This window comes from Lissotriton vulgaris, chromosome 12, assembly GCF_964263255.1.
Source record: "Lissotriton vulgaris chromosome 12, aLisVul1.2, whole genome shotgun sequence".
NCBI lineage: Eukaryota > Metazoa > Chordata > Amphibia > Caudata > Salamandridae > Lissotriton > Lissotriton vulgaris.
This window is the reverse complement of record NC_141700.1, coordinates 49968672-49982684: the sequence shown is the minus strand read 5'-3', so window position 1 is coordinate 49982684 and position 14013 is coordinate 49968672. Positions and strand designations below refer to the sequence as shown.

At 45.0% G+C, this 14013-nt stretch overlaps 1 protein-coding gene across 3 annotated transcripts in view; it reads right to left on the bottom strand.

Moving 5' to 3' along the window:
• Nucleotides 1-1648: 1648 nt before the first annotated feature.
• UPF1 (UPF1 RNA helicase and ATPase) overlaps nucleotides 1649-14013 on the bottom strand; it is a 382560-nt gene continuing 370195 nt past the window's right edge. For all 3 annotated transcript variants that reach the window (XM_086947036.1, XM_086947037.1, XM_086947035.1), the window contains exon 24: nucleotides 1649-4134. The gene's annotated coding sequence lies outside the window, so the exon portion shown is untranslated. The remainder of the gene's footprint in view (nucleotides 4135-14013) is intronic.

Genomic DNA, 14013 nt, shown 5'->3' with positions numbered 1-14013 from the left:
TCTCAAGGAAAACAAGAGGGGCCGCATGTATAAATTAAATAATAATGGGGACAAGGAGGAGCCTTGGGGGACCCCACAGAAGGAGTTAATTTTGGAAGCTGTGAAAGACCCTAGCCGAACAGACTGGGTGCGTTCAGATATGAAAGATTGCAGCCAGGCCAAGGCAGAGTAGAGAAGGTTCTACAAATTTTGCAGTCTGTGGCCTTGTGGTCCAGGTATAAGCAATAAATACAGTTCTCATGCTTATCTTCTACAAAAAGCCTCTTTTTCCCCACAGTTGAATTGTAGATGAAAAGTTGAAGTAATAAGTTGAATGGAATGGAAAACTGAGCAGAGCTCAGTGGAGACTCCCTAGCACAACGTGCGGTAGAAAAATCTGAGGCTCTCTCAGGAAGGTTCTATGGGGTGAGGCTATTCTGATTGGTGGTTGTGGAAAGTTTGGGCTCTTTTACACAAAGATGGTGATAGGCTACAAAATGAGATGAGGCCTAGGCCTGGTTTTCTCTTTTGTACCTATGGTTATGATAATTTTTTATTTACCGAAGCTCCCATTCCGACGACGGGGAATGATACAAAGCATGGGAATCTATGAAAGTTCCAATACTGGGGTAAGTGCACCTTTCAGGAAACAGCATGCCTGAGTTCCAGAATGTCTGACAACTGTTTGCACTGATGACTCCTTAAGACCTATACCGCACTTTTAGCCAGTTCCTTTTGATATAATTTGCCCAAAATACGGCTGAACACATGTTAAAGTTTCAAACACAGTATCTCTGGTGGCTTGGACGGCAAAGGTCACAACTGTAAACATTTAACAAAGGTACCTTGTAGATGTGAAAACAACTGGAATCTTCAACTTGAAAAAACTGTTAAAAGTTGATCTTTAAGGAGGCACGCTTTAGAAGACAAGGGCAAAATAGATCAGAGTCATATCTACTGAACTTCACAGACTGACAGTTGAGATAAAAGTTACATTTTCCCTAGACACACTCTGGGGTTTGGCTCAATATCAGTTGTGCAAAAACAACAGTTGATGGACAGAATGCAAAACAATGTCAGACATTCACCTCAGTACAGAGATCTGGGCCTGGCTGAAGATGGCTGATAGCCAGAAACCGGCCCTAGGATGCTTGATTCCGGTCCAGGAAAGACATGGCTTGGCAGTTCGGGCTGGGCTGTTCACGTGAGGCACAGGGTCAAGACTGATTTGCATGTCTGAACTGGGGTGGTGTGAGTGCAAAAAAACGATGGATTTAGGCCCAGATCTCTGTACTGGGGTGAATGTATGACATTGTTCTGCATTCTGTCCATCAACTGTGGTTTTTGCAATATCAGTTGTGCCAGAAATGACATTTGTGGAACCCATATTTTTTTTAAGCATAGCATACAAACAAAATACCTCCCCCCCCCCCCCCCCGACCAACCAGACTACAATTTTGCGTAGGTTTTAAATGTATAGGATCCCTGTGGCAAAAGGTTATTTTTAACCACACACTTAAGATTAACTCCATACCAAATGTTTGGGTACACAATGCCTCTGTAAAAAAAAATAACAAAAATCTCAATCACTTTTTTTGTTTTATAAAGTGTAAATATATTGCTTCCATCTCTAAAAAAGATCAAACTAAAAATTAACATACAGACTGGCTTGAATGCAATAGATGTTTATTAATCATATTTTATTGATGACTAACAGATTTAAAACAAACAGACAAAAATAAAATTAAAAAAAAGATAACAGTGGTGGCACTGATGTAAATAGATTTATAAAACTCAGAATAGCTACTACGAGGGAAAAATAAAACGGCACTAGCAGAGCCAAGCATTCCAACCAGTGAAATAAAGGGGAGGAGGTTTACTTTACCCAATGATTTGCATTGCACAAAGCATTTTACAGCTCTAGCCTATTTCAAAGTTCTACATACGCAACTAATGCAGCCTACCCAAAGGAAACAAAATGAAAAAAGATTTTCTTTAATGTCAATAAATTAAACAGTCCATCTTACAGGAAGGAAAGTTGCCTGTGTCCCATTCTTGCTTGACAGTTTAATAAACCTAAATTTTGAAGGCGTATTTACTATGGAGAATGGGTATAGTTTTATAAACTATTTTTGTTTGCAAATTTAGCCTATGCTATCTTTTAGCTGAAAGGCAGAAAAACAGTTTAATTAATTAGAATTCTATTTTTGTGTGGTGTTCAGCTCAAGTCTTACAGGCATAGAATATGCATACCATTAGAGTTTGTACAACTGAAACTATCGGACAGTCAGATAATGGTTGCAGAATGTATTCTTTAGGTGTCCTAAACATCTACCAGAAGGTGCAATCTGTTATTACAATGTGTATGTTTAAAAGAACCAGCTTAGTCGTTTAATTTTTGTGCACTCGTGTATGTTTTTTCGTTTTATACCAAAGACAAAAAATTATCTATGTAAGAGTTCTCTGGTGTACAAAACTAAAGTGAAACTATTTTCAAATGCCTGTAGCCAGGGACACTCGCCTAGCTGAAGTCTGATTCACAGCAGATTAATCTTATTTAGGGTAGGCTAAAAAGGGCCATTGGAAATCTTTTGGTATGCATGCAATTGTGAAAAATCTAAAATAGTCTACAAAGTAAGAAAATGCTTTCAATGTTCCCATTTCACTTCTTATCTAATGGTTCTTCTAACCACCAGCATGAGTACATTAAAAAAATCTGAAGTTTTCCCCCCTGTGCTCTGCTTTTAGTTCATGTTGCACCTTAAGTATCTCATCTTACAAAAACCAGTACTGATGACAAAGCTGCATCCTGTTCCTGAATGAAGTGTCCATTTCATTATTTGATGACCTACATGGACTCATTCAGCTGTCTGATTTAAACCATTGAAGTACATGTCGTGCAAAAGCCCCAAACCCTTCTGTTCACTGTACCCCGCTGTATAGGTATTCTTACCAACAGCCTGCGTTTCCATGTTTAACCTGCTTCAAAATTGTGTAGAGTCTTTACTTCCATACCTATATAATCCGCAGTTTCCACCACTTCATCCCTATTTCAGGGGCTTTTTAATGCAGGATTCTATCGATCTTTCCGCTGAGGGCTGAAGGGTGCAGAAGACCATCCTCTTTCGGAGCATACTGCACGCGCTATGGAAAAAACTAATTTTCACATCATTCTGACAGTATCTCATTGCAGCAGACTGGAAACAGCGAAAAACCCTCCACTTGGAAGAGCATTCAAGCTCCATTTGGTTATTCCCAATATTCTCCGTTTTAGGGAGAAGACTGATCAAAGTCATTGCTGCAAACTTTAAATTACTCTGAACATTCCCTGCAATGTTGGTAATTAAAGTTTAAACTTTTAAAACACTTCTGAACAAGGATCTCCCTGATCCTTAGTCAAGATAGAAGATGCAAGCTACTTCTAAAACTTGAGTCCACCTTTGCATCAAAAGTTGGATTAAACCAGCTTTTAGTGAACAACCCATTCTGAGTGGTGCCCACAATGGCATTTTGACATGAAGGCAACAATGTCACCTTCAAACAAAACCTACATCTCAAAGTTGAGCTCTTGACACCATGCGAGCCATTTGCGGTAGGTTCATAGCATACTTGATTCAAGATTTTCTGCTCCTGAAATGCCACCAATGCAGTGCTATATTCAGCTTCTATGCAAGAGAACAACTATGAGATGAAGATTTCTTCTCCTGCACTGAAAATCCTACGCTTTTCTCAAAGAAAAGTGGAACAGAGTGGTGATCGCTTAAGGCCCTTCTCTCTAGCTTATTTGGGCTGGGGGGAGCAGAGTCTCAGCTGACCATTCAATTCTATTAGGGCGATTTGATGGTAGCATTTTTGCTGATGCGCACAATCGGGTCCCGTCTTTCCCAAGGAAGCGCAGACCAGTTCTCCAGTTTCCTCTTCTCTTCTGTCTTTCGCCTTGTCTCAGTGTGCCAGCAGTGGTCTCACTCTCCGTGTCGCTCGCTCTCTCGATTGGTTGGTTTCTCTCGTCGTCCTCTTTCTCTCCTGTTGCTCTCACACAGTGGTGCTTCAGTTTTAGCAGTGGAAAACAGGTATCCGTTTTATTTTATTTTTTATTACCCAGAATAAAATGCGGATGAACTAAGCTCCACACAAGCTTAGCTCTTCTTCCTCATCCTAAACAAAAAGAAAAGAATAAATATTTCAAATTTACCATGCTAAAGAAAGTATGAAATGCTATTATATAATTAGGCTTACTGTATCAGAAGACAGTTCACACAACTGATCATTCCAGAGCTTAGAGCAATACAATTCCAACAACTTTCTTAGCATGCTGCTACAAAGCATGTATACATTACTTATCAAATACATGCCCTTTAAAGAAACTTATCAGAAGTCCCTCATTAGTGTCGTATGGCAATCTTTAGCCAAAGTGCAAATTACTTATCTTCTGTAACTCAGGTGCATACTCAATCTAGCCGCAGATTGCTCAGCTTGTGAATATCCCCAGGCGCGCTAGACTGGATTTGGAGAATTTTATTCAGGAATCCCCTCACTTTTTGGTGGTGTCGTGCGGCTCCAATTAGGGCAAGTCTAACCCAGTATGGGAGGTCAGGAACCTTATATAACCTCCACCTCTGTGCAGAGGTCAGTTTCTTTCAGATACCTGACTGTGCTGTCGGACAAAGAACCTTCGATAATCAGATTGTGTCAGTGTGTGGAACTCTTGATTGGAATCTTTTTAGTACGGACTAGATAAGCCCAATCCATGTAATAGAAATGTGGGTTTGTCTGTGAGGAATCTTGTAGTTACAGTATCCCCAAGAAAGAGCATTTCGAGAGGTAACCAACCTATCCTTTTGGAGTATACTTCCTCATCTTGTATACAGACACAAAGCAGTACCTCCATAGGAGGTGGGTCTGTGGACAGTCAGGGCAAAATGGCCCTCCTGCCAGACCGAGCATTAGTACTTTGTGAACGTATGGAGAGACGCCCATGTAGCAGCCTGGCAATTGAACGAGCTTGGCACATCATGCACAAGCCTTTGCTCTTGTAAAATGAGAACCTATGCCTTCTGTTGACTGTTTCTTGGCTAGTCCTTAACAGATCTTGATACACTAGACAATCCATGTGGCGATGGCTCTTTACTCAACAGCTTTCCCCTTTGTCACCTCAGAGAACCCAACAAGAAGCTGATCGTCCATGCAATGTTTTTTGGTGCTTTCTTTGGGTCAAGCTGGGGGCGAAGAAAGCTTGCAGGGCGATAGACTGCCCTATGTAGAAAAGCATAACTTCCAGGAGAAATGGCGCCTTCGTCTTAAGGACTAGCTAGTCAGGGAGGCTAATGCTGTACCTCTGCTGATCGTAGCAACTGTAATGCATTCATGCGACCAATGGACGTAATCGCTATGAGGAATGTCGTTTTCCTACTAAGTAGGCGCAGATATCAGCAGTTTACTGGTTCAAACTGGGTAGACATGAGTAAAGTGAGAGCCAGATTAAAGTCCCAGTGAGGCATCACAAATGGCATTGGCCGAAATATATGGGACAGCCCTTTAAAAGAAATGCATCACAACTGGTAGTTTGAATGAAAATCGCTGAATATGTAAACAAATGACGGCTGAAAAGGCCAAACTGCACACTTTAACCGCTACCACAACACGGTCTTGTTGGGCTAGCAAAAGAGAAAACAGTTGTCAAACACCCTTCTGTAGAGGCTGCATATACGGGGACGAACTCAGAACAACAAACTTCAACTTGCGTAAACTGTTTTAGTCAAGGGATATCTGGCAGCCAGGATGACACCTACTACTTCAGGAGGAAGATCAAATTCCATCAACTGTCGCTTCAAAATTACCACGCATGAAGATAGAGGTTATGCAGACTCAGTGCGGGGTCCTGGCCAGCTGCTGTGACAGGCAGCCCCCCGAAGGTGCAGCCGTATCGGAGGACATCGGTCTAACCAGGGATTTCCTCATTACTGGGATCACGTGGTCACATTATGCTCGAGCGAGAATACCACCATTTTACATGTTCGCGTTCAAACTTGACATCTTTTCTCGAACAACGACATTTGACACATTTAATTGCGTGCCTGTGCAGGATAATATTCTCTTAAATTAATTTGCTTACATTGCCACTTTGTGGACATATTATTATGATCATTCTGTACAAGGAATAAGCGTACTGCGCAAAATGTTCTTGTTTGTTATTGTCTGCTCAGCCACAGTGCTATCCCAATACCATCAACAATAGAGGCATGGCAACATAGGTGATGTTTATTATATCAAAGACATCACTCTCTTGTTCAGTTAGAGGAAAACTTTGCTGGCACGGAGAGGCCCCCCCCCCCCCCCCCCCCCCCATGCCGAAATTCCAGCCCAGCTGATTCCTGTTTACTTCTTGTGAGGGACGATGCCCAGCTCCCCACTAAGACGGGCAGCCTGATGACTCTTACCCACAGGTAAAGGGCCGTAAGATTACCCTACAGGGTTTTGGCAAGCTCTCTTCCAGGGGATCCTCATCAATAGTTATAAGCACATGAATATTCCCACCCATGTGCGGAACCCCAGAAAACATATATATATGTAGCTCTACATATATGTATATATACATATCTATACTCTATACTACTATTATAAAGAGAGAACTGTGTCCTTTGAGCCAGGTAAACTCGAAAAGTAAACCACCAATCGCAACACCCAATACAGCGTTGGAAAGGGGGGATCCAGTAGATGGACATAGGCTATAACAAAAATAAAAATACACGTTATTTAAAAAATAAACAATAAAAAAAAGTAGTCCCTAAGAAGTAGCGCCGGCCGTGTGTGCTAACAACGTGCGTGCTGACATCAGAGGACAGGAACGCGAGGAGGGGCGGAAAACTTAGCCAGACTGGAGGGAATGAGGTACGTGAACCGCGGGGAAGAGCGGCTGGAGCGGAATGGAGGACAACAGCGCATGGAGGAGTGGCGAACGTAGCAAGACTGCAGCGTCATGAGGTATGTGAAACGCGGGGCGGAGCGGTGAAGTACGCGGGAGGAGCGTTAAGTGAGGCGGAATGGAGCGGGATAGCAAAATAAATGATAGGTTTTAAAACAGCATTCACATTTGGTGCAGACATTTAAGTGAGAGTAGTGGGGGGGCGGTGAAGTGAGGCGGACTGGAGCGGGGGCCAGGGTTTGTGCGACTGGGAGCAAGCGCTGAGGTAAGGTGCATGCAAGCCTGAAATGCTGCCCCCAGCCCCCTTCTGCCCCGGGCAACGCTGGGGCGGGCTGATAGTATATATATTGTTATTGTTATATGTATTGTATACAGCCTGTTGCTGTCAAAGCGCGGAGATAACCCTTTCGGGCTCGATTCTTGCGCTATAGAAATATATAAATAAATATATATATTACTCTCAAACGATCCCGTCGCAGAGGGAACAACTTCAAGTCGGTGCTTGGTTCGGGGCCAGGACCGGGTCCCGATGATTCTTCTCGCAAAAAAGGAAAACCAGCACTCCGCTCTTTGGAATTGTAGATTTATTAAGACACTGTTACAGCGCCTTAATAAATCTACAATTCCAAAGAGCGGAGTGCTGGTTTTCCTTTTTTGCGAATATATATATATATATATATATATATATATATATATATATATATATATATATAAACATATACAATGCAATCCTCTCTGGAAAAGCTGAACAATGCTGTAATAGAAGTCTTTGCACATAAAACATTCCAATAAAGTAGGGAGAAAGAAAAATACCTTTGAAAACTGCTTTATTATACAGTCGAAAGGGTAATCCTGCAAGGAAAGTGAAAGCATTGTCAGCACATAGGCTGCATTGTAGAAGAAACCATAGAGTAGAAAGCTAACTTGCATAAACAGTATCAGAAAAACTGGCACCGTGCCTTTAGGCAGCCATGACCCCTAGCTCCCATCATGCCTCAGGGGTGATAGTTAGGTAAGTTGTGCTTTCCGACTCCTTCTGACAGGACCCTGGTCTCTACGGCTCTACTTTTTTCTGATTTTTGTCAGAATATTTCTCTCTTTTTGTGGCGAAACTTGTTTCCTTCGACAATTTTAAGTGTTGAAGTACTTTTCAGGTATTTTTTGAGGGGTTGAGCATTGTTTTTCCCACAGAAATTCCTTCCCTGCCCGGGACCAGGGTTCGATTCCCGGCGCGGCAGGTTTCTGGACAAGGGTCAGCGGACTCGATAATTCTCTCACTCCGGTGCCCACTCTGATCAGCGTTCACACTCGGCAACTCTGGGCATTAGCTTGCCTCATCTTCACTAACGGCCCCACCAGACCGCCGGGGATGCCTGGTCTCACCCTGGAGATACCCATTAAGGGACCATCTCCCAGGGAAGCCAGGAAGGGTTTCGCAGCGGTCGAAGCGCCTTGGGACCCTCCGGGTAAGTAGTGCGCTATATAAATGCCTATACATATACATACATACATACATCCTTGCCCCTCCTGTTGCAAGAAGAAGGCAAAAACAGACTCTCATCCGGTCTGTATATTGTGTTTACCTTCTGACCATGATCCTCACACTTGCCAACATTGCCAGCACCTGTCCAAAAGAACTTTGAAGGACAGGGAGAAGATTCACATCTGTGGACTGGCAGAATGGAGAAGATCTTCCTCCAGAGGCAGGTCGCCACTGAAGAAGGAGAGGCCTTCTACAAGTAAGAATCCAGTGGGCACTCCATTGGCGTCGGGCTCAGCGCCTCAAATCGATTCTTTGGTGTGAAAAACGGCAACAAGAAGACCATCAACGGCGGGCTCGCCGCCGAGAGAAGACCGGTCGTCGTCGAGGATCACAGGTACGTCACTGCCTCCGCCGTCGTCGTCAACCAGGCGATGATCTGCATCGAGGCAGCAGTCGTCGCAGAGCCACCAGCTATCGACGTCTAAGCATAAATCTCTGTCGATGTCAACCAGGCAATTGTCGGCATCGAGTCACCTTTTGCCGTTGCAGGTTCAGCAACTGGCGTCGAAGCATACCTCTCCGTCGACGTCATCCAGACGGCGTTCAATGTCGAGACAGGTACCATCTTCTCCGTCGAGGCGACGTTCAACGTCGAGGTCTAGATCTCCTATTTCACATTCGACATCGAGACTAGGAAAATCGTCGTCGAGGAGGCTTTCCCTGTCGAACCGGACATCAAGGAGATCACGAACACGCTCACCTTCAAGAGCAAGATCTGGAGGCTCCAGGCATTCAACGTCATTCCATTCGACATCGAGGCATTCAGAAAGACCGACGTAGAGGAGACATTCCACATTTAGAGTCTCTCCCATTATGGTGACACAGAGCAGATCTACGTCTAGGCACTCGCCTGCGACGTCTCGTCGTTCTTCGCGATGGAGGTCGCGCTCAAGAACCCGTGGGCCCTCCTCACATTCTGTCAGAAGTTCCCCCCAGACAATTGCATCTACTCACAGTGCATCCAGGCATCCTGAAAAGCCTGTAGGTTCTCCTACAAGAGGTTCTCCGAAGAGACAGAGATCTCCCTCAGTACATCTCTCTCCCAGGTGGCTGCAACCCCTGCATTTCTGGAAACCAGTGTCCAGCGGGTGCTGCGCAAAAGGCGGCTGAACATTCGAGCCCTTTACATAGATCCCCGTTACAGCGATTGGTGCAAGAAGTGGACAAGTCACCTCACACTCGCACCAGAGAGCACCGGGGCAGATCCTCTGAGCGCAGGTCTACGCATGGCCATCGTAAAAGGCGACATACACCGTCTTGGTCGTCTTCCTCAACACACTCTTCAAAGAGGGATTACCCTCCCACCCTCACAGAGAGTCCGCCTAGCAGGATTTCTCCTATTGATGATATCAATACTTTCCATGATGTGCTCTCTAGAGGAGCACAGAAGTTGAACATCACCATGGCCACTACACAAACTCATCCATCATCTTTGAGACTTTGCATCAAAGATCTATTTCAAGGTCTCATCAAACCGGTAATGGAGGTTTTTCTAACTCCGGCCACCGCCAATGCGGCTCCTGCGAGAATTTTAAAGAAATACAAGGCAGCTGCATCGGAACCTCTCTTCCAGAGATCAGATCCTCCTCCTGATTCAGTGATAATTGCAGCAGCGAGGAAAACACATTCAGCAGCATCCTCGTCCTCTGTTCCTCCTGATAAGAATAGTAAGGCTCAGAATGCTTGGGGCGAAAAGCCTGTGGTTCAGCGGCCTCCTCACTGCAACTTTCCAAAGCAGCAGCTCTGTTAAGGCGATATGACAGCTCCCTGTGGGACTCTTTGGAGCGCTTTAAAGAGAAGCTTCCGAAAGAAGATCAGCAGGACTTCTCAGAGATCATTCACAAGAGTGCTCAGGTATCAAACCAGGTCATAAGCACTGCAGCTGATGACGTGTCTCTAGCAGCTCCCTCCTATGCCCATGGCATTTGTGCACGTCGTTCCTCCTGGTTACGCCTAACTGCTCTGAAGCCCGATGCACAACAACGCATAATGAATTTTCCCTTCTCAGGTACTTCTCTGTTTGGGTCCCATACAGATGAGGAAATGGGAAGAATGAAGGCGGAATTAGACACTCTGAAGGCGGTGGGCCTTGAGAAAAAGAAGGATTTCAGGAGGCGTTACAGGCCCTATAATAAGAAAGGAAACCAACAGAGGGTTCAAATCCCTCAATGGTCACAAGGCAAGCAGGGGAAATCCCAGTACCAGGGCCAACGCTCCTCGAGGGGAAGAGGAGGACACCAGCAACAATCCACCTCCACATCAAAGACAGCAGGGAAGCAATGAGTCAATGCTTCCTCCAGCACCGTTGCGTACTCCAGTGGGAGGAAGTATCACGCACTACGCTCAAGAGTGGCGCAGGATAACAAAAGATCAATGGGTGCTAAATATATTAAGCAATGGATACGCCCTACTTTTCTGCACGGCTCCAAAAGACTCTCCTCCGGTAAAATCCAAGCAGCATCATCTGGATCTCATGCGTCAGGAGGTGTCGACCCTTCTCGTAAAGTAAGCGATAGAAGAGGTCCCCCCACTGCAGAGAGGGAAAGGAGTCTACTCCAGATACTTTCTTGTCCGGAAAAGAGATCAGCCGAACAAGTTCAGACCCATATTAGACCATCGGTTCTTGAACGATTGGTAAAAAAAGAAAAATGTTGAATGCTGTCTCTCCATCAAATTTTTCCACACTTACAAAGTCCCTGCGTTTCACAATAGGAAAAGACCACTACCAGTTCAAAGTCTTACCCTTTGGTCTCAAGTCAGCGCCAAGGGTATTCACGAAATGCATGGCGGTAGTAGCAGCCATCTTACATCGTCAAGGCCTACACGTCTATCCATACCTGGACGATTGGCTACTAAAGGACTCATCTCAACTCCTACTGCGGAAGCACCTTCTCATGCGTCTAGACTTACTTCACCGTTTGGGACTTCATGTCAATTGACAAGTCGATCCTTCAAACCACACCACACAGTCAATTCACTATCTAGGGGCCACTATCAACTCCGCTCTAGGAAAAGTGTTTCCTTCGGCGGACAGACTGTCATCAATGACAGTGAAAGGCAACACCATTCTTCAAGCTTCTCCGCCTTCAGTACGACAGGTGGCATCTCTCCTGGGCTCAATGGCCTCCTGCATCTTCCTCATTCCCAACGCCAGGTTGACGATGAGGCCACTTCAGCAGGACCTAGAAGACTAGTGGAATCAAGCATCAGGGCAGTCGAACGATCGGATTACACTATTTCCCAGTGCGAAGAAGTCCATCCTCTAGTAGATGCATCCACAACATCTCACTGGGAGTTCCTTTTCTTCAGCCTCTGCAATCCCTTATCACATACGCTTTTCTTAAGAGTTGGGGCGCACATCTAGGTCCCCTTCAGACACAGGGAAGATGGTCCCATAAAGAGCAAACCTACCATATCAACATGCTCCAGCTGAGAGCAGTTCACTTGGCTCTCAAGGCTTTTCAACCTGCCATACAATCAAACTCAATTTTAATTCAAATGGACAATACAACCACCATGTACTATTTAAACAAACAAGGTGGAACACGTTCTCGTCCTCTGTCTCTTGAAGCCCAAGCGATTTGGCACTGGCTACTGGCCAGGAACCTATCGATCACGGCAGTCCATCTGCCAGGAGAGCAGAATGTTCGAGCGGACTTGCTGAGTCGTCACTTCCAAGAACAAGAAGACTGGGTGCTTCACAACGACTTAGTGGCAGATATTTTTTCGGCAGTGGGGGTCATCCTTCCAACGACCTCTTCGCAGACGACGAAAACAAAAAATGCCACGCCTTCGCATCCAGGTTCTACAGACCAGGAACGAGGGGGAATGTACTTTTGATAAGCTGTTCAGGGACGTTTGCATACGCCTTTCCTCCCCTCCCTCTCATTCCGAAGGTAGTGGCAAAGCTCCTCCGGTCCAGGATGAAGATGATCCTGATAGCACCAGACTGGCCTCGCCAATGGTGGTACCCGGATCTGTTGCAGTTGTCAATTCGCCCTCACCGGAGACTTTCATGCAGACAGGACCTTCTAACCAAGATTGGGGGGGGGGGGGGGGGGGGGGGGGGGGGGGGGGGGAGGGAGATCTTGCATACCAGCCTTCCCTCTCTCAGCTTAACCACATGGCTCCTGAAGTCCTGCAGTATGGACACTTAAACCTCCCCGCAGACTGCATGGACATTCTACGGGAGTCAAGGAGACCTTCCACAAGATCCTCATACTCTATGAAATGGAAGAGGTTTTACTTGTGGTGTAGAAACAACGGTTGGAGTCCAATTACTGGCCAGGAGGACATCATCTTGCCATACTTGTTCTATTTGGCCAAGTCTGGATTGAAATATTCCTCCATAAAGGTACATTTGGCAGCCATTACGGTTTACCGTAAATCTCCTAACCAACCTTCTTTTTTCCAGCTACAAGTGGTAAAGGACTTCCTACAGGGGCTAAGGAATATGCTACTAACCAGTATGCATCTGTTCTTGGCATAGAGGGCTGCAGAGTGGTACATTTATGAATAGATCGCCATCTGGTGTTGGGCTCGGATGATTGCACTTGTTTTTCTCTTGGAGAAGTATTTTGTAGTCACGAGACCGATGACTCTTCCCTTGGGTGCTAGTGCGCATGGCATCGGCACCATCCTTAGATTGTTTTGCCATAGTAGGGTTAGATGGAGTAGTATGATAGAATACAGAAAGAGATGCCCATGTAAGTGTATCTAAATAAGATAGTGTTGGAACAGACACAGGTTCCCGGGGAGGCTGGGAGGGCATGTACCACTCTGCAGCCCTCTATGCCAAGAACAGATGCATACTGGTAAGTAGCATATTCCCTTCGAGGCTTATGGGCGGCAGATGGCACATTTAGGAATAGACTATACCGCAGTTACCTCCCTAGCGCTGGTCACCAGTGTCTGTTGCAACAGTTTGAAATAAAGTTTTTAGTACAGCCTGGCCCACTCTAGCCTGTTGTGTTGCCTGCACATCAACACAGTAGTGTTTTGTGAAGGTATGCGGTGTAACCCAAGTTGCTGCTTTGCATATGTCATCTAAGGGAATGTTTCCTAAGAATGCCATAGATGCCCCAAGTTTACGTGTAGAATGAGCTCTAGGAGGAACAGTTAATGTCCTCTTTGCTTTTATGTAACATATTTGTATACATTTTACAATCCACCTGGCAATGCCTGCTTTAGAGATAGGATTGCCCTTATGTGTTGGGGAAAACGCTACAAATAGTTGTTTGGTTTTCTGAAAGTTTGTGTTCTTTCTATGTAATACAATATTGCCCTTTTGACATCTAATGTATGTAGGGCCCTTTCTGCTACCGCCTATGGTTTTGGAAAGAAGACTGGCAGTTCCACTGGTCGATTGATGTGGAATGCTGAAATTACTTTAGGCAAGAATTTTGGGTTTGTTCTAAGAACCACTTTATTCTGGTGTAACTGTAGGAATGGTTCTTGTATTGTGAATGCCTGTAATTCACTCACTCTTCTGAGGGAAGTAATGGTTATAAGAAAGGACACCTTCCATGTAAGGAATTGTATTTCACACCTATGCATAGGTTCGAAAGGT